Source organism: Schistocerca nitens, chromosome 1, assembly GCF_023898315.1.
Source record: "Schistocerca nitens isolate TAMUIC-IGC-003100 chromosome 1, iqSchNite1.1, whole genome shotgun sequence".
Classification (NCBI taxonomy): domain Eukaryota; kingdom Metazoa; phylum Arthropoda; class Insecta; order Orthoptera; family Acrididae; genus Schistocerca; species Schistocerca nitens.
In genome coordinates, this window is record NC_064614.1 from 788,725,840 (window position 1) to 788,744,276 (window position 18,437).

Genomic DNA, 18,437 nt, shown 5'->3' on the forward strand with positions numbered 1-18,437 from the left:
GAGAAAACCGTCCCGAAACACATGTGCTACAAAACGCCACTGTTTCCTGCGCATGTACCCTGACATCAATATGGGATGTGATCACCATGCACACGTACACAGGCCGCACAACGGGTTGGCATACTCTGGGTCAGGTGGTCGAGCAGCTGCTGGGGTATAGCCTCCAAATCTTGCAACAGTGCCTGTCGGAGCTCCTGAAGTGTCCTAGGGGTTTGAAGACGTGCAGCGATACGTCGACCGAGAGCATCCCAGACGTGCTCGATGGGGTTTGGGTCTGGCGATCATGCAGGCCACTCCATTCGCCTGATATCATCTGTTTCAAGGTACTCCTCCATGATGGCAGCTCGGTGGGGCCGTGCGTTGTCGTTCATAAGGCCGTGCGTTGTCGTTCATCAGGAGGAACGTGGGACCCACAGCACCCCTGAAAAGGCGTCCCGATGCACCTGACCTGTTACAGTTCCTCTGTCAAAGACACGCAGTGGTGTACGCGCACCAATCATAATCCCACTCCACACCATCAAGCCACGACCTCCATACAGGTCCCTTTCAAGGACATTAAGGGGTTGGTATCTGGTTCCCGGTTCACGGCAGATGAAAACCCGGCGAGAATCACTGTTCACACTATACCTGGACTCGTCCGTGAACATAACCTGGGACCACTGTTCCAATGACCATGTACTGTGTTCTTGACACCAGGCTTTATGGGCTCTCCTGTGATCAGGGGAAAGTGGAATGCAACTTGCAGGTCTCCAGGCGAATAAACCATGTCTGTTCAGTCGTCTGCAGACTGTGTCTCGAGACAACTGTTCCAGTGGCCGAGGCAAGGTCCCGAGCAAGGCTATCTGCAGTACTCCGTGGCCGTCTGCGAACACTGATGATGAGATTTCGGCCTTCTTGTGGAGTTTCACACTGCGGACGTCCCGTACTGTAGCGCCTGGGCACGTTTCCTGTCTGCTGCAATCGTTGCCATATTCTTGTGATCACACTTTGTGGCACACGGAGGGTCCGTGCTATGACCTGCTGTGTTTGACCAGCCTCCAGTCGCCCTAGTATTCTACCCCTCATAACGTCATCAATATGTGTTCTTTGAGCCGTTTTCAACACACAGTGACCATTAGCACGTCTGTAAACGTCTGCACACTTACTCGCTGCACCGTACTCTGACATGCATCAACACACCTCTGCGTATGTGGACTGCTCCTAGCGCCACCGTGCGACGACCGTAAGGTCAAATGCACCGCATGGTCATACCCCGAGGTGATTTAAACCCACAAACCGCCCACCAGAGCGTTGTTTCACCATGTCTCAGCATTATCCTTAATTTATGAGCACGAGTGTAGAAGAAGGAAGGAAGATTGGAGTTTAATGTTTTGTGCGCAAAGAGGCCGTTGCATACGGAGCTCAAGTGGGGAATGTGTAATGGTCCCGTTACATAAATCTTTTTATTCCACTGTTAAGTACAATGGTGTGCAGAACTTAAGCACGAAAGTGACTGTCGCATGATGTGTGACTGCTAAGTAATATAGCTCGATGAAACTTGGACTGTACATAGAAAGAACTGCTACAGTATATTACAGAAGGTAAATGAAGAAAATGCGCGATGAGACGAACAGAAATGATAACTTTTATTAAAATAATTGCAATGAAGTCACCGCGATTCATGATGGTGTCCTGGACATTACAAAAGGCGGGATATGGTTCAAATGGTTCAAATGGCTCTGAGTACTATGGGACTTAACATCTGAAGTCATCAGTCCCCTAGAACTTAGAACTACTTAAACCTAACTAACCTATGGACATCACACACATCCATACCCGAGGCAGGATTCGAACCTGCGACCGCAGCGGTCGCGCGGTTCCAGACTGAAGCGCATAGAACCGCTCGGCCACAGCGGCCGGCGCGGGATATGGTCCTTAAGAGGGTGTGTGATCATCACGGACTGCCAATGCGTGCTCTGCGACGTGCTGACATGCTGGCCACAATTTGGCGAGGAATTTCTGTGGCAGGGCTTCCATTCCTCCACCAGAGCGGCTGACAACTGTTGGATGGTCGTTGCTGCGTGTGGATGTGCTGCAACTGTCTTCCGACGCATCCCACACCTCCTCTATTGGAGCAGGCCAATCCGTTCGTCAAATATCCTCTCCTCCTCGCGTTCCAAGAGCTTCTCCCCTCCGCTGTGTAACGATTTCGAGGTCAATAACTCCCATGAACATTGTGGATTCGCACAACATAACACATGGACCACCGAAACGATCTTTTTCGAAAATGTTCCTCGGTACATTACGTGTTCCCAACTTTAGCCATAAAAGTATACGTGATGCATCCAAGAATATTGCTGGACATGGTCTTTTTGGTGGTCGAAGTGGTCCAGATCTAGATGTGGGGAGGCGCATTGTTGCACGGCCGTACTGAGCTCCAAATCTTTAACCCAGTATTCTCATCGGTCAACGTTTTTGTGACACTGTACTCCGTCACCATGTGCGGCTTTTCAGGGTTGTATTCGGCCCTTACTTCACTTTTCTGGATGACAATGCGTGACCGCATCGAACAGCGCAGCCGGAGGAGAGCCTATGCGGCGAATGGACCGGCCTGCCCGCTCTCCCGACTTAAATCCCATCGAGCAGATGTAGAATTCGAGGCACAGACCTACTGCATCTCGTCCACAGGCACCAACGACCGTCTATGAGTTGTCAACCGCACTGATAGAGGAATTGAACGCCTTACCACAACAACACCTTATCAACATTGTTGCCAACATGGTAGCACGTTCGAGAGCATCTACTACTGTCCCTGGTGATCGTACACCCCATTAGGAACCGTGTTCCGCCTTTTGTAATGTGCTGGGGACCGTTATAAACAGCAAGGACTTCAGTATAATGTCTTTGAATAAGTGCCATTTCTGTTCGTCTCATTGCGTATGTATTCTGTACTATACTTTAGCAGTTCTTTCTATGTACCGTTCTAGTTGCGTAGAGCTACGTTACTTTGTAGTGAAGGATCATGCGAAATGTACTGTCAACAAATGGTTCAAATGGCTCTGAGCACTATGGGACTTAACATCTGAAGTCATCAGTCCCCTAGAACTTAGAACTACTTAAACCTAACTAACCTAAGGACATCACACACATCCATGCCCGAGGCAGGATTCGAACCTGCGACCGTAGCGGTCGCGCGGTTCCAGCCAGAAGCGCCTAGAACTGCTCGGCCACACCGGCCGTCAAAGGTACTGTCGTCCTTAAGTTTTGGACACCAGGGTAGTTATCCACTGTCTAGGGGTCGCTTTACCCTTCAGCTGGGACCGGCTAGACTCTGCCTCTGCTGAGACAGTGTGCTCTGTGCTCTCGAGAGGAACCTATAGCCTGCATGTGCATCACTGTTTATTACGTAAGTCTGACACCGGCGGTACTGAGGAAGGCGGCTGTTGGGAATATTTAAAAGACGCGGGGCCCCGTACTGAATGAGGGGAGCCACAATGTGGAGCGCCTGCGACAAAGACGGAGGCACCTGGCAGCGGCCAGCTGTCGCGCCGACCTGTTGCTGGGGTTGCAGACGCGGCAGCTGCGCCACTTCCGCACCAATCACGCTCACACTCCACGTGCCCTCCCCGTTACTCATCTCCTCTGCTTACTCCACGTTTTGAACTTCACAGTGTGAGGTACTTTTGACTTCCGAAAAGAGTTTGACTACGCGGTCCACAGCGCTGTAGGCATCGGTGTTCAGGTTGACGCCGTGTTCTTGGCCTGCAGCAAGGCATTTGATACAGCCCCACGCGGTCTTTTAGTGAAAAAAAAAAAAATTACGAGACTACCGATCATCGGACCAAATTTCATCTACATCTACATTTATACTCGGCAAGCCACCCAACGGAGTGTGGCGGAGGGAATTTTACGTGCCACTGTCATTACCCCCCCCCCCCTTTTCTGTTCCAGTCGCGTATGGTTCGCGGGAAGAACGACTGTCCGAAAGCCTCCGTGCGCGCTCGAATCTCTCTAATTTTACATTCGTGATCTCCTCGGGAGGTATAAGTAGGGGGAAGCAATATATTCGACACCTCATCCAGAAACGCACCCTCTCGAAACCTGGCGAGCAAGCTACACCGCGATGCAGAGCGCCTCTCTTGCAGAGTCTGCCACTTGAGTTTGCTAAACATCTCCGTGACGCTATCACGGTTACCAAATAACCCTGTGACGAAACGCGCCGCTCTTCTTTGGATCTTCTCTATCTCCTCCGTCAATCCGATCTGGCACGGATCCCACACTGATGAGCAATACTCAAGTATAGGTCGAACAAGTGTTTTGTAAGCCACCTCCTTTGTTAATGGACTACATTTTGTAAGGACTCTCCCAATGAATCTCAACCTGGTACCCACCTTACCAACAATTAATTTTATATGATCATTCCACTTCAAATGGTTCCGCATGCATACTCCCAGATATTTTACAGAAGTAATTGCTACCAGTGTTTGTTCCGCTATCATATAATCATACAATAAAGGATCCTTCTTTCTATGTATTCGCAATACATTACATTTGTCTATGTTAACGGTCAGTTGCGACTCCCTGCACCAAGTGCCTATCCGCTGCAGATCATCCTGCATTTCGCTGTAATTTTCTAATGCTGCAACTTCTCTGTATACTGCAACATCATCCGCGAAAAGCCGCATGGAACTTCCGACACTATCTACTAGGTCATTTATATATATTGTGAAAAGCAATGGTCCCATAACACTCCCCTGTGGCACGCCAGAGGTTACTTTAACGTCTGTCTCTCCATTGATAACAATATGCTGTGTTCTGTTTGCTAAAAACTCTTCAATCCAGCCACACAGCTGGTCTGATATTCCGTAGGCTCTTACTTTGTTTACCAGGCGACAGTGCGGAACTGTATAGAACGCCTCCCGGAAGTCAAGGAAAATGGCGTCTACCTGGGAGCCTGTATCTAATATTTTCTGGGTCTCATGAACAAATAAAGCGAGTTGGGTCTCACACGATCGCTGTTTCCGGAATCCATGTTGATTCCTACAGAGTAGATTCTGGGTTTCCAGAAATGACACGATACTCGAGCAAAAAACATGTTACAAAATTCTACAACAGATCGATGTCAGAGATATAGGCCTATAGTTTTGCGCATCTGCTTGACGACCCTTCTTGAAGACTGGGACTACCTGTGCTCTTTTCCAATCATTTGGAACCTTCCGTTCCTCTAGAGACTTGCGGTACACGGCTGTTACAAGGGGGGCATGTTCTTTCACGTACTCTGTGTAGAATCGAATTGGTATCCCGTCAGGTCCAGTGGACTTTCCTCTGTTGAGTGATTCCAGTTGCTTTTCTATTCCTTAGACACTTATTTCGATGTCAGCCATTTTTTCGTCCATGCGAGGATTTAGAGAAGAAACTGCAGTGCGGTCTTCCTCTGTGAAACAGCTTTGGAGAAAGGTGTTTAGTATTTCAGCTTTACGCGTGTCATCCTCTGTTTCAATGCCATCATCATCCCGGAGTGTCTGGATATGCTGTTTCGAGCCACTTACTGATTTAACGTAAGACCAGAACTTCCTAGGATTTTATGTCAAGTAGGTACATAGAATTTTACTTTCGAATTCACTGAACGCCTCACGCATAGCCCTCCTTACGCTAACTTTGACATCGTTTAGCTTCTGTTTGTCTGAGAGGTTTTGGCTCCGTTTAAACTTGCAGTGATGCTCTCTTTGCTTTCGCAGTAGTTTCCTAACTTTGTTGTTGAACCACGGTGGGTTTTTCCCGTCCCTCACAGTTTTACTCGGCACATACCTGTCTAAAACGCATTTTACGATTGCCTTGAACTTCTTCCATAAACACTCAACATTGAAAGTGTCGGAACAGAAATTTTCGTTTTGATCTGTTAGGTAGTCTGAAATCTGCCTTCTATTACTCTTGCTAAACAGATAAACCTTCCTCCCCTTTTTTTATATTCCTATTAACTATTTGGGACTGGATACAAAACTACACTGCAAACTTTACATATGTAAAGGTAAGAGTACCCTATGGAACTGTGACACGACCGTTACTGTTTACAGTATATACACTGGTGTCACGAAAGTCATGGGATATCTCCTACTATCGTGTTGGACCTCGTTTTGCCTGACGTAATGCAGCAACTCGACGTGGCCTGAACTCCACAAATCGTTGGAAGGCCTCTGCAGAAATACTGAGCCATTTTGCCTCTATAGTCCTCCAAAACAGCGAAATTCGGAAGTGTCTCCGTTGCAGAATTTTGTGCACGTCCTGATCTTTCGATTATGCCCCGTACATATTCGATGGTATTCATGTCGGGCGATCTGGATGACCAAATCATTATGTCGAATTGTACAGTACGTCCTTCAAACCACTCGCGAACCATTGGGGCCCGGTGACACGTTCGGCAATATGACATCCATCAATGGCTGCAACTGATCTCCAAAGTGGCACCACATAGTCATTTCCAGTCGCTGATCTATTCAGTTAGACCAGAGAATCCAATCCATTCCACGAAAACACAGTCCACACCGGTATAGAGCCTAGCACCAACTTGCATAGCCTTCGTGGGGTCTGCACCACACTCGAAACCTACCATCAGCTCTTACCAACTGAAATCGGAACTCACCTGACCAGGCCACGGTTTTCAAGCCAGCTAGGGTCCAACTGATACGGTCACGAGCCAGGAGAGGCGCTGCAGGCGATGTCGTGCTGTTAGCAAAGGCACTGTCGTTGGCCCTTGGCTACCCTAGCCTATTAACGCCAAATTTCGCCGCATTGTCCTAACGAATACGTTCGTCGTACGTCCCACAACGATTTCACTAAGTAACATGTTGTTTTGTAGGGCGGGCAACCACAGCCAAACTTCGACATTCTTTCCAAAGAAAATTCCGCACTGGCTATATCAATGATTTTTATTAAATCTGCGACCGGTTTCACACCACTTATCGGTGCATCCTCAGGCAATCTGTACAAAAAATAATATAATAAGAGCTCATACAAACTATTCGTTCCCCCAATTCTGAGGTATAAAATGAACCAGTTTTTTGAATGAGACCAGAAAGTACTCACAAACGCTATTTATAACACGGTAACGTTGAACATTGCCCTGAAGCCACTCCCCACCATTCACCATACAAGAGTTCTGAAGAAATCCCCTCGCTCCTCACTTAATGCCCACACCGATCTGAGGCACAAGGGTCTTTAGAAAATTTTGATTATTTAAACAGGTAGCCTTACTCCTATAGCTTGCTTGTTAGTAGGTTCTGTCCTATATATTTTTATGCGTACTCCGGGCCTTACGCATTCAGAACCAACACATTTATTATTCTTATGGTTTTAAAATGGTTCAAATGGCTCTGAGCACTATGGGACTTAACTGCTGAGGTCATCAGTCCCCTAGAACTTAGAACTACTTAAACCTAACTAACCTAAGGACATCACACACATCCATGCTCGAGGCAGGATTCGAACCTGCGACCGTAGCGGTCGCGCGGTTCCGCACTGTAGCGACTAGAACCGCTCGGCCACTCCGGTCGGCCTTATGGTTGTAACCAACTGCCATGTTTTATATTGGCCACCTAGCATGGTACTAGATTTTTTAAAAAAATAGACATAAGGAATTGTTTATCAAATGTTCAGCACCCCCACTCTTCACCCCTTGTACACGTCATCCGGCCCCTGGCGATCCTCGCGCCGCTGCGTGAGCGCTTTCCGGGTTTAGGCCAGTCAGCCAGGCCGTGTCCGCTTCCGCGCGGCTCCTCTCAGCTTGCACGGTAAGTTCTCATATGTTTACATGGCCCTAATTCCACTGTTTATTCATGATAATGTTTGCGCTCTTCGTCGTTCGAGTTTAGGGGAGTTTTATCAGCATCGTTTTTTATTTTTATTTTCTAGGTCATTGCCGCACCCATCATTAAAAAAAAATAAAAGAAAAAGATTTTTAAATTTTAACTACCGCTTTCACCAGATGACTGCATATTAGACGTGAATGGCTGGGAGTGGCTACAGGGCAAGGTTCAAAATTACCATGTTATAAATAGCGTATGTGAGTACTTTCTTGTCTCATTCAAAAAACTGGTTGTTTAAAAGTTCATTTTATACCTCAGAATTGGGGGAACGAATAGTTAGTTGTATGAGCTCTTATTATATTATTTTTTGTACAGATTGCCTGAGGATGCACCGATAAATGGTGCGACACCGGTCGCAGATTTAATAAAAATCATTGATGCAGCCAGTGCGGAATTTTCTTTGGGAAAAAATTTCGCTAAGTGTTGCGTGTCTGTTAGCACTGACAACGCCGCTACTCTCGATCGTTATTATGGCCGTCGGCCACTGCGTTATCCTGGTGAGAGGCAATGCCTGAAATTTGGTATTCTCGACACACTCTTAACGCTGTGGATTTCGAAATACTGAATTCACTAATGATTTCCAAAACGGGAATGTCCCACGCGTCTAGCTCCGACTACCATTCCGCGTTAAAAGTCTGTTAACTCCCTTCGTGCGGTCATATCCGCCAATTCACTGCTCTTTTATACCTTGTGTGCGCGTCACTGCCACCATCTGAATTTCTGTATATTGCTATCCCATGACTTTTGTTACCTCAGTATAAATGATCTAGTCGACATCATCGGAAGCTTTGTGAGGCTGTTTCCAGATGATGCCGTTGTTTCTAAGAAGGTAGCAAAGTCAAAGGACTGTAGCGAACTTCAGGAAGACGCGCAGAGAATGATGAATGGTGCATGGACCGGCAACTGATCTTGAACGTAAATAAATGTATCGTATTGTGCATACATGGAAGAAGTGCACTACTGTGCAATGAAACTAGTAGACACAAATTGCTGGAAATAGCAACCACCGTAAAATATGACGGAGTAACCATTCAGAGCGACAATAACTGGTGTGACTACACTCCTGGAAATTGAAATAAGAACACCGTGAATTCATTGTCCCAGGAAGGGGAAACTTTATTGACACATTCCTGGGGTCAGATACATCACATGATCACACTGACAGAACCACCGGCACATAGACACAGGCAACAGAGCATGCACAATGTCGGCACTAGTACAGTGTATATCCACCTTTCGCAGCAATGCAGGCTGCTATTCTCCCATGGAGACGATCGTAGAGATGTTGGATGTAGTCCTGTGGAACGGCTTGCCATGCCATTTCCACCTGGCGCCTCAGTTGGACCAGCGTTCGTGCTGGACGTGCAGACCGCGTGAGACGACGCTTCATCCAGTCCCAAACATGCTCAATGGGGGACAGATCCGGAGATCTTGCTGGCCAGGGTAGTTGACTTACACCTTCTAGAGCACGTTGGGTGGCACGGGATACATGCGGACGTGCATTGTCCTGTTGGAACAGCACGTTCCCTTGCCGGTCTAGGAATGGTAGAACGATGGGTTCGATGACGGTTAGGATGTACCGTGCACTATTCAGTGTCCCCTCGACGATCACCAGTGGTGTACGGCCAGTGTAGGAGATCGCTCCCCACACCATGATGCCGGGTGTTGGCCCTGTGTGCCTCGGTCGTATGCAGTCCTGATTGTGGCGCTCACCTGCACGGCGCCAAACACGCATACGACCATCATTGGCACCAAGGCAGAAGCGACTCTCATCGCTGAAGACGACACGTGTCCATTCGTCCCTCCATTCACGCCTGTCGCGACACCACTGGAGGCGGGCTGCACGATGTTGGGGCGTGAGCGGAAGACGGCCTAACGGTGTGCGGGACCGTAGCCCAGCTTCATGGAGACGGTTGCGAATGGTCCTCGCCGATACCCCAGGAGCAACAGTGTCCCTAATTTGCTGGGAAGTGGCGGTGCGGTCCCCTACGGCACTGCGTAGGATCCTACGGTCTTGGCGTGCATCCGTGGTCCGGTCCCAGGTCGACGGGCACGTGCACCTTCCGCCGACCACTGGCGACAACATCGATGTACTGTGGAGACCTCACGCCCCACGTGTTGAGCAATTCGGCGGTACGTCCACCCGGCCTCCCGCATGCCCACTATACGCCCTCGCTCAAAGTCCGTCAACTGCACATACGGTTCACGTCCACGCTGTCGCGGCATGCTACCAGTGTTAAAGACTGCGATGGAGCTCCGTATGCCACGGCAAACTGGCTGACACTGACGGCGGCGGTGCACAAATGCTGCGCAGCTAGCGCCATTCGACGGCCAACACCGCGGTTCCTGGTGTGTCCGCTGTGCCGTGCGTGTGATCATTGCTTGTACAGCCCTCTCGCAGTGTCCGGAGCAAGTATGGTGGGTCTGACACACCGGTGTCAATGTGTTCTTTTTTCCATTTCCAGGAGTGTATATACAACAAACGTTAGGAAAAGCTGATGCCAGACTGAGATGCATAGAAAGAATCTTAAGGAAATATAATTCATCCACGAGTGAAGTGACCTACAAAACACTTGTTCGACAGATTCTTGAGTATTGCCCATCTGTTTGGGACTCTTACTAAGTTGTTATAACGGAAGAGATATATTGTACAAGATCAAGACCCAACGAAGAGCGGCACGTTTCGTCACGGGATCGTTTAGTCGGCGTGAGAGCGTTACGCAGATGCTCAACGGACTCTAGTGCCAGACGCTAAAAGAGAGACGGTGTCCATCGTGGAGGGACTCTTTCTCAAAGTACAAGTCAGTATGTTTCGGAAAGAGTCGGACAACGCGCTGCTTCCATGATAACGTGATAATGTGAGAAATTATAGCTAATACGGAGGTTCGCCGACAACCATTCTTCCCAAGCGCCTTTCATGGATGGAACAGGAAAGGGGACTGTCAGATAATAGAACCAGAAGTACCCTCCGCTATACATCATTACAAGGAAGTCAACGATATCAGTGAATGTAAAGGCAATGGATCAGTGTTTAAACTGTCGAACGTAAGGGACAATTCGGTCACACTTATTAACTTTATTCACATTAATGCGGGTTTCAAAAAATATTCCTTTCCCTAAAACAAAACACAATACGTGATAAAAGAGCAGTGCACAAGAGAGTGTCAACCAAAATTATGACAAACTGCCTATTGGCTTCTGTCTCGGGTTCTTCGGCCGACGTTCGTCTAATGATTTTTCTGACGTTTCGCCAGCACGAGTGGCTGGCATTGTCAAAGCTTCACCCTCCATTGCCGGCAATGGAGGGTGAAGCTTTGACAATGCCAGCCACTCGTGCTGGCGAAACGTCAGAAAAATCATTAGATGAACGTCGGCCGAAGAACCCGAGACAGAAGCCAATAGGCAGTTTGTCAACAAGTGGCCACGAAAGCCTTAACAATTTTGAACCAAAATTATGTTCCTTTTTTAAGCTATTAACAACAGAAACTGGGGATAAAAATATTGCCATGACATTAACACAAGGCAGTAGTGCCTCTTTGGCTGTCGTAAATACTATCATTGCGGATCCAAGACGACAGCAGCAAATAACTGGTAAACTGTGTACAATTTTACAGTAACAAATTGCTTTCCAGTACAAGGCAGACATTAATTTTTGAAAACACACAGTAATGTGTAGCTGTATTAGCGTGTATTTCAAGTGTCTTTAATCCAAACTTTGGATATGTATCGTACCTTCAGTTTCTTTAATCCTATTGTTCATTACTGTGATATCATCACATTAATTTCTTTTAAAGCAAACATACTGTGCAGCAATTCACGTAATGTAGCACTTCACCTAGTTTTTTTAATCGCTGCATACACTGTATTATTATTCTTAATTATAGCTTCAGATAAATATTTTACAAAACATTTCTATAATTCGTACTGTCAGTAATTCGGACCAGAATTCACCCCAATTAACCAGCATAAGGGAGATTTCACTGTATTTGCAATTACGCTGAGTGACAAAAAGAGTAAAGGACCCAGAAGACATAGTCGGGTGTCAATGTAATTTTGTACGTCTGCACAGCATCGGTGGGTATGTATTGTCAGAGCTGCAATTCTCTGTGTCAGGTAGAATGGCTGCCAGAATGCGTTAGTATTTTTCCTATTTAGAGTCATTACGTGGCCTCGCAGAGTATAAAAGAAGTGTGAACAGCGCAATCACAATGCGGGACATGGATATGCCGCGTACTCGTCTGAGACAGCGTTATCAGCACCTCATAGTTCGAACACTCCGTCTTCAGGCCATGAGTGGCCTACCGGGACCATTCGACCGCCGTATCATCCTCAGAGGAGGATGCGGATAGGAGGGGCATAGGGTCAGCACACCGCTCTCCCGATCGTTATGATGGTATTCTTGAGCGAAGCCGCTGCTATTCGGTCGAGAAGCTCCTCAATTGGCATCACGAGGCTGAGTGCACCCCGAAAAATGACAACAGCGCAAGGCGGCTGGATGGTCACCCATCCAAGTGCCGGCCATGCCCAACAGCGCTTAACCTCGGTGATCTCACGGGAACCGGTGTATCCACTGCGGCAAGGCCGTTGTCGCTCATAGTTCGAAGGGAGGCTCCATTTGGCCAGTTGGTCGAATTGTACAATATCCAGATTTGTGAAGAATTTGGGTGTGACTGGAGCGATATTGGACTGCATGGATGCTTGAGCGCAGCATACTCATCGTCAAGATTCCGGTCAATCACGTCTGACCACCAAAAGGCAACATTGCCATATTGTCCACCAAGCACTTTGTAAGCCTTTCACTTCTGCGTCTGCCATCACAGAACAAGTAATGGGCTTCCTGCAACATTCTTTATCGTCCAACATCATTGGTCGGAGACTAGCAGCAGCCGGATCAGGACTTACCATTCCAAGTGTAAGCTGCCGCAAATATAACAGCATTAAGGTCTGTGTTTGGAGTGGTGTCATGACTGGGTAGATGGACTTCGGATGAATGGGGTCACATTGTGTTCAGCAGCAATACTCCGGATGACAGTACGTCGGTGATCTGAGGAGAGGTTCCATTTCCCCAACGTTTCGGAGAGGTGCAGTATAGTTACTCCTGGCGTCTTGGTGTGGGGAACCAGTTGGTACGACTCCAGATAACGGCTGGTAGTAATTGAAGGACCTCTAACTGCACAATAGTTCATCTCAGATTCACTACTGGCCATTAAAATTGCTACACCACGAAGATGACGTGATACAAACGCGAAATTTAACCGACAGGAAGAAGATGCTGTGATATGCAAATGATTAACTTTTCAGAGCATTCACACGAGGCTGGCGCCGGTGCTGACACCTACAACGTGCGGACATGAGGAAAGCTTCCAACCGATTTCTCATACACAAACAGCAGCTGACCGGCGTTGCCTGGTGAAACGTTGTTGTAATGCCTCGTGTAAGGAGGAGAAATGCGTACCATCACGTTTCCAACTTTGATAAAGGTCGGATTGTAGCCTATCGCGATTGCGGTTTATCCTATCGCGACATTGCTTCTCGCGTTGGTCTAGATCCAATGACTGTTACCAGAATATGGAATCGGTGTGTTCAGGAGGATAATACGGAACGCCGTGCTGGATCCCAACGGCCTCGTATCACTAGCAGTCGAGATGACAAGCATCTTATCCGCACGGCTGTAACGGATCGTGCAGCCACGTCTCGATCCCTGAGTCAACAGATGGGGAGGTTTGCAAGACAACAACCATCTGCACGAACAGTTCGACGACGTTTGCAGCAGCATGGACTATCAGCTCGGAAACCATGGCTGCGGTTACCCTTCACGCTGCATCACAGACAGGAGCTCCTGCGATGGTGTACTCAACGACGTACCTGGGTGCACGAATGGCAAAACGTCATTCTATTCGGATGGATCCAAGTTCTGTTTACAGCATCATGATGGTCGCATCCGTGTTTGGCGACATCGCGGTGGACGCACATTGGAAGCGTGTATTGTCATCGCCATACTGGCGTATCACCCGGCGTGATGGTATGGGGTGCCATTGGTTACACGTCTCGGTCATCCCTTGTTCGCACTGACGGCACTTTGAACAGTGGACGTTACATTTCAGATGTGTTACGACCCGTGGCACTACCCTTCATTCGATCTCTGCGAAACCCTACATTTCAGCAGGATAATGCACGACCGCATGTTGCAGGTCCTGTACGAGCCTTTCTGGATACAGAAAATGTTCGACTGCTGCCCTGGCCAGCACATTCTCCAGATCTCTCACCAACTGATAACGTCTGGTCAATGGTGGCCGAGCAACTGGCTCGTCACAATACGCCAGTCACTACTCTTGATGAACTGTGGTATGGTGTTGAAGCTGCATGGGCTGCTGTACCTGTACACGCCATCCAAGCTCTGTTTGACTCAATGCCCAGGCGTATCAAGGGCGTTATTACGGCCAGAGGTGGTTGTTCTGGGTACTGATTTCTCAGGATGTATGCACCCAAATTGCGTGAAAATGTAATCACATGTCAGTTCTAGTATAATATATTTGTCCAATGAATACCCGTTTATCATCTGCATTTCTTCTTGGTGTAGCAATTTTAATGGCCAGTAGTGTGTCTTGCGTCCTCGAGAAATATCTCCCATCGTTGTGCCTTTTTCACCACGACAGCGCTGCTCCATACATGGTATGCGTCCCTTTGAACAGCCTGTGTGACGCTGAGATACCTGCGTGGCCAGTAGACCCATCCCCCATAGAACATTTGTTGAACCGGCTCGGACGTAAACTCCGTCCCAGTGGCAGTATCCAGCTGCCACTGGGACATCAAGGAGAGGTTACAACAGGTCGCCAGCTTGCACAACCTGACACCGTTCGTAACCGAATCGGAGCATTAACGCAGGTCCGAGTGCGTGCAACGTCATACTGATAAGTGGGATCGTACTAGCATTTTCTTAAAAATTTGACTCGATTTTGTGACCACTGAAGTAACATTACGTACCCTCTGAGCCCGTGAACTTTTCCTTTCTGGTTGCATCAGATTTTCTGCCAGGCAGTGTATTGTCCATTGTGCATTATCCGGCGTCGTACGAGACTAACGCGTGGCAGGATGGCGCCGCTGGATATCGCGGGCGGAGGCAGTTTCTCCGATCCGGCGGTGCTGTCCACAGTGGCTCACACTGTGTCGCCCGGAGAGCGACAATACTATCTGAGCAGGTGGTGGAACTGAGTACAGGCGGCAGAGATAGGCTATCAGGCGCGTGGCCGTCCTGATCAGGCAGCAGCTGTCGCCCCGAGTCGGCAGGACACGGTGCGGCCACCTGGCATCCCCCTTCTGTTTGCTGGCGCCATTACCCCTACACGGCACCACCCTTTCTGCAGGTGCTGTGGACTAGAAGCCGAAGCCTGCCAAGCACGTTTTGAAATTGAAAACTTCATCGAGCGCCCGTAGTACCATTTCGGTCCTTTTTACAGCTATGTAGCTCAATTGGTAAAAACTGAACCCCAATAGGGTAGCTTTGTTGTCAGTTCGTCTGTCTCTCTGTCCGATTGTTAAGACCGCTTTTTCTCAGGAGCGGGTAGCGGTACAAACCTAAAATTTATATCCGCCCTTGGCCCTATTAAGTAAAAAAATGGCTCTGAGCACTATGGGACTCAACATCTTAGGTCATAAGTCCCCTAGAACTTAGAACTACTTAAAGCTAACTAACCTAAGGACATCACACACACCCATGCCCGAGGCAGGATTCGAACCTGCGACCGTAGCAGCCCCGCGGTTCCGGAGTGCAGCGCCAGAACCGCACGGCCACCACGGCCGGCCCCTATTAAGTAAGATCGTGGTCGGGATAGTTAGTAGAAAAATTTATTTGACAAAAGCTAAAACATATACACAAAAGAAAAATGCAAGTGCAATTAATACTACGTCCAGGAACCCGCGGAATCGATATTTGCTTGGCATTTCTGAGGCTGGCTTGAAACCAAGTTTTCCACGTATCCGCGTAAAAGATACCTCCAAATGCCACGAATTTGCGTTGACAGCTGTTTCAAAGCGAAGATCTTTTTTCCTTGCAACTTATTTCTCACGTAAGACCATACATTTTCAGTAGGATTAGCATCAGGCGACGGCGAGGGCCAATCCAGTACTTGCACACCTTTCTCCTCTTTCCAGTCGCTGCAAAGCCTGCTGCGGTACTTTGGATCTTTGTCCTCCTGCAGTGTCCAGTCTTCATTTTTTGTCTATGAACCAACGTTTGACAGTCGGCATCAAGCATCTTTGATAAATTTGTAACATCTTCTGTGCATTTAAATTGCCGGTGTTTACGTGCAAATCTCAGTTAAGAATTCAAAGGTAACTAATGCTTTATGAAACTTGCAGGAAGGACAAAGATTCCCTCTAGTGTGTAATGCCGTCCACGCTACTACTTGCCAGATAGCAATTTGACCTTATAAAACAATACAATCAAAATATACGGTCACATATGTCACACATTTTGTAAATCTCACGCATCAAAACCTATTGATGAACTACCTATACACTTTTCGGATTTTATGGTATAGCGGTCACCAATGAACTTCGCTTCACGTGCGTGTAGTCGTCCGACGTTTACCTTCGTGTCACACCTGACCTCCCCTCGCAAAATATTATGCGCTTAGATGGTTCGAGGAAATGACCATCGACTACGTCTTCGGAAAAGGGGAGAAAGTGGAGCTCAATTACTGGTCTACCTCCTACAAAACGCTCACAACTCTCTTGAACGGACACCGAGCAACCGTACGCTCTTTGCTAATTATTTCGCTACGTTTTCGTTAACCCAGCCCCCCCTCCCCCCAAGTTGCGCAGTGCCAGGCTCAGTTTGTGGTTCCGCGCAGCATCACATTGAAGACAGAATTAACCGAATTGTAAGCAGCGAGGAACGAAAGAGATCGGCTGACTCGTGGAAAGCTACATTCATTGAGGCATTACTAAAGCAGCAGCATGGGGCTCTTGCAGATATTTTGGATGACGTTGTTGGAGTTGGAAAACGCCAATTGCAGTGGACAAGAAATCTTCATTTGCACCTTTTCTTGAAGCAAGATTCGTTTAGCTCCAGTAGCACTATTGTACAACGCTGTTTTAGTTTATCCTTTGAATACTTTTTTAACATTATGTTTTATAGAATTTTCATTTGTACACATTTACTAATTATAATCACGTAATAAAATAAATAAATAAATAAATAAAATAATAACATAGAAATAAAAAAGTCACAGAACCGCGGATCCTATCACAATGGGAGAACTTTTGGGAGTCATTAGGGGCAACACCTGAAGAGAGATAGTTCATTTTTTTATGGCAGGGTAAAAGTGGCGGTGCCAAGCAGGGGTAGATTTGAATTTTCCATTTTTTGGGGAGGATTAAACTTACTTACTTAAGGATACAGGCACAAGAAGAGAGGGAAAGCGCATGCCTGCAAACCGAGAGTTAGCCAGATCGGATCACGGTCGGACCACAAGTTTTCCAACCTTCGTTTTAAGCTAACCTTCTTGTCTTATCGATGTGAGTCGTCGCCAGAAACAACACGTGGTTTGGATTCCACGTTAAACTGTAGGTCCCCTTTCCCCATCTGGGCAACTGGGGTAGGTTACAGTCTCACCAAGTCACCGAAGTGGCGTCCAGTTGAAGGACTTGCACCAGGCCATTCAGCCATGCCAAGAAATAATAATAATAATAATAATCACCATATACATAATAAGTTTGTACGGAACCTTCAGGGAACAAATCCTACTCGGACTTGCGCGGTATTTTTTCCAATAATGCCTATTTTTCATACTACATTGACGAGTGGCATTATCATTATCATCACCTAAAGAAACTTAGCAACGATCTTCCTAAAGCATCCATCCTAGCAACATCTTCAGTCTGCATATCCCTGACAAGCCTGAAAAAACAGAACCTATAAAATTCTGGTACGTCGACAACTGAGCAATAGCTCTCCAACGTAAGTACAGTGGAACATTGTTTACACGGCCCTCATCAATCCGAGTATTCGGTTACTCCGAACCAGTTCCTTTATTAAGTACACAAACTGTGCGGTATTTTATACTTCGGATTTTAATGGCGGCAACACTCTATGACGAGAATCATTAAATTTCAGTTTAGTTATCTGCCATACACAGATTCTGCCAATGAGCTGCACAGTACTGTATTCTCCTCGTTTGTTGCGAGCGTAAAACAATATCCAGCAGAAATAAGCTGGTTGTGGCCGTGGACAAAAAGTTAGAGGTTCTGTCTAGGACAGATAGAGGAGGATTGTGGAAAAACATTTCTGCCGAATCTGGTGCAGTGTGCACGCTCAGACACGTGTTATAGACATAAAGTGATTGGCTCTGAAATGATAATGACGCTGGTTTCGGTATGCTTACTGATAGCGAAATTATCGCCATTTGTTCCTCTGCAGATATTCACGATAGCTATGAGGTACTAGCTGAGATAACTGACAGTCAAGCTGAAGACATTATGAAGAATACAGAGCCAACAACACAGCTGGACAAAATAATGGTTTATTTGGAACACCAGGCGAAAACGACTTCGGCCGCAGTATTGCTAGAGAAGCGCCTATATGATCGAGCTGCA

At 47.4% G+C, this 18,437-nt stretch overlaps 1 protein-coding gene and 1 pseudogene across 8 annotated transcripts in view; both read right to left on the reverse strand.

Annotated features, from left to right (window-relative positions):
• LOC126262041 (la-related protein Larp4B-like) overlaps positions 1 to 18,437 on the reverse strand; it is a 504,153-nt gene that overhangs the window by 54,580 nt on the left and 431,136 nt on the right. The gene's annotated exons all lie outside the window — the stretch shown is intronic.
• LOC126208553 (5S ribosomal RNA) lies at positions 12,314 to 12,430 on the reverse strand (annotated as a pseudogene).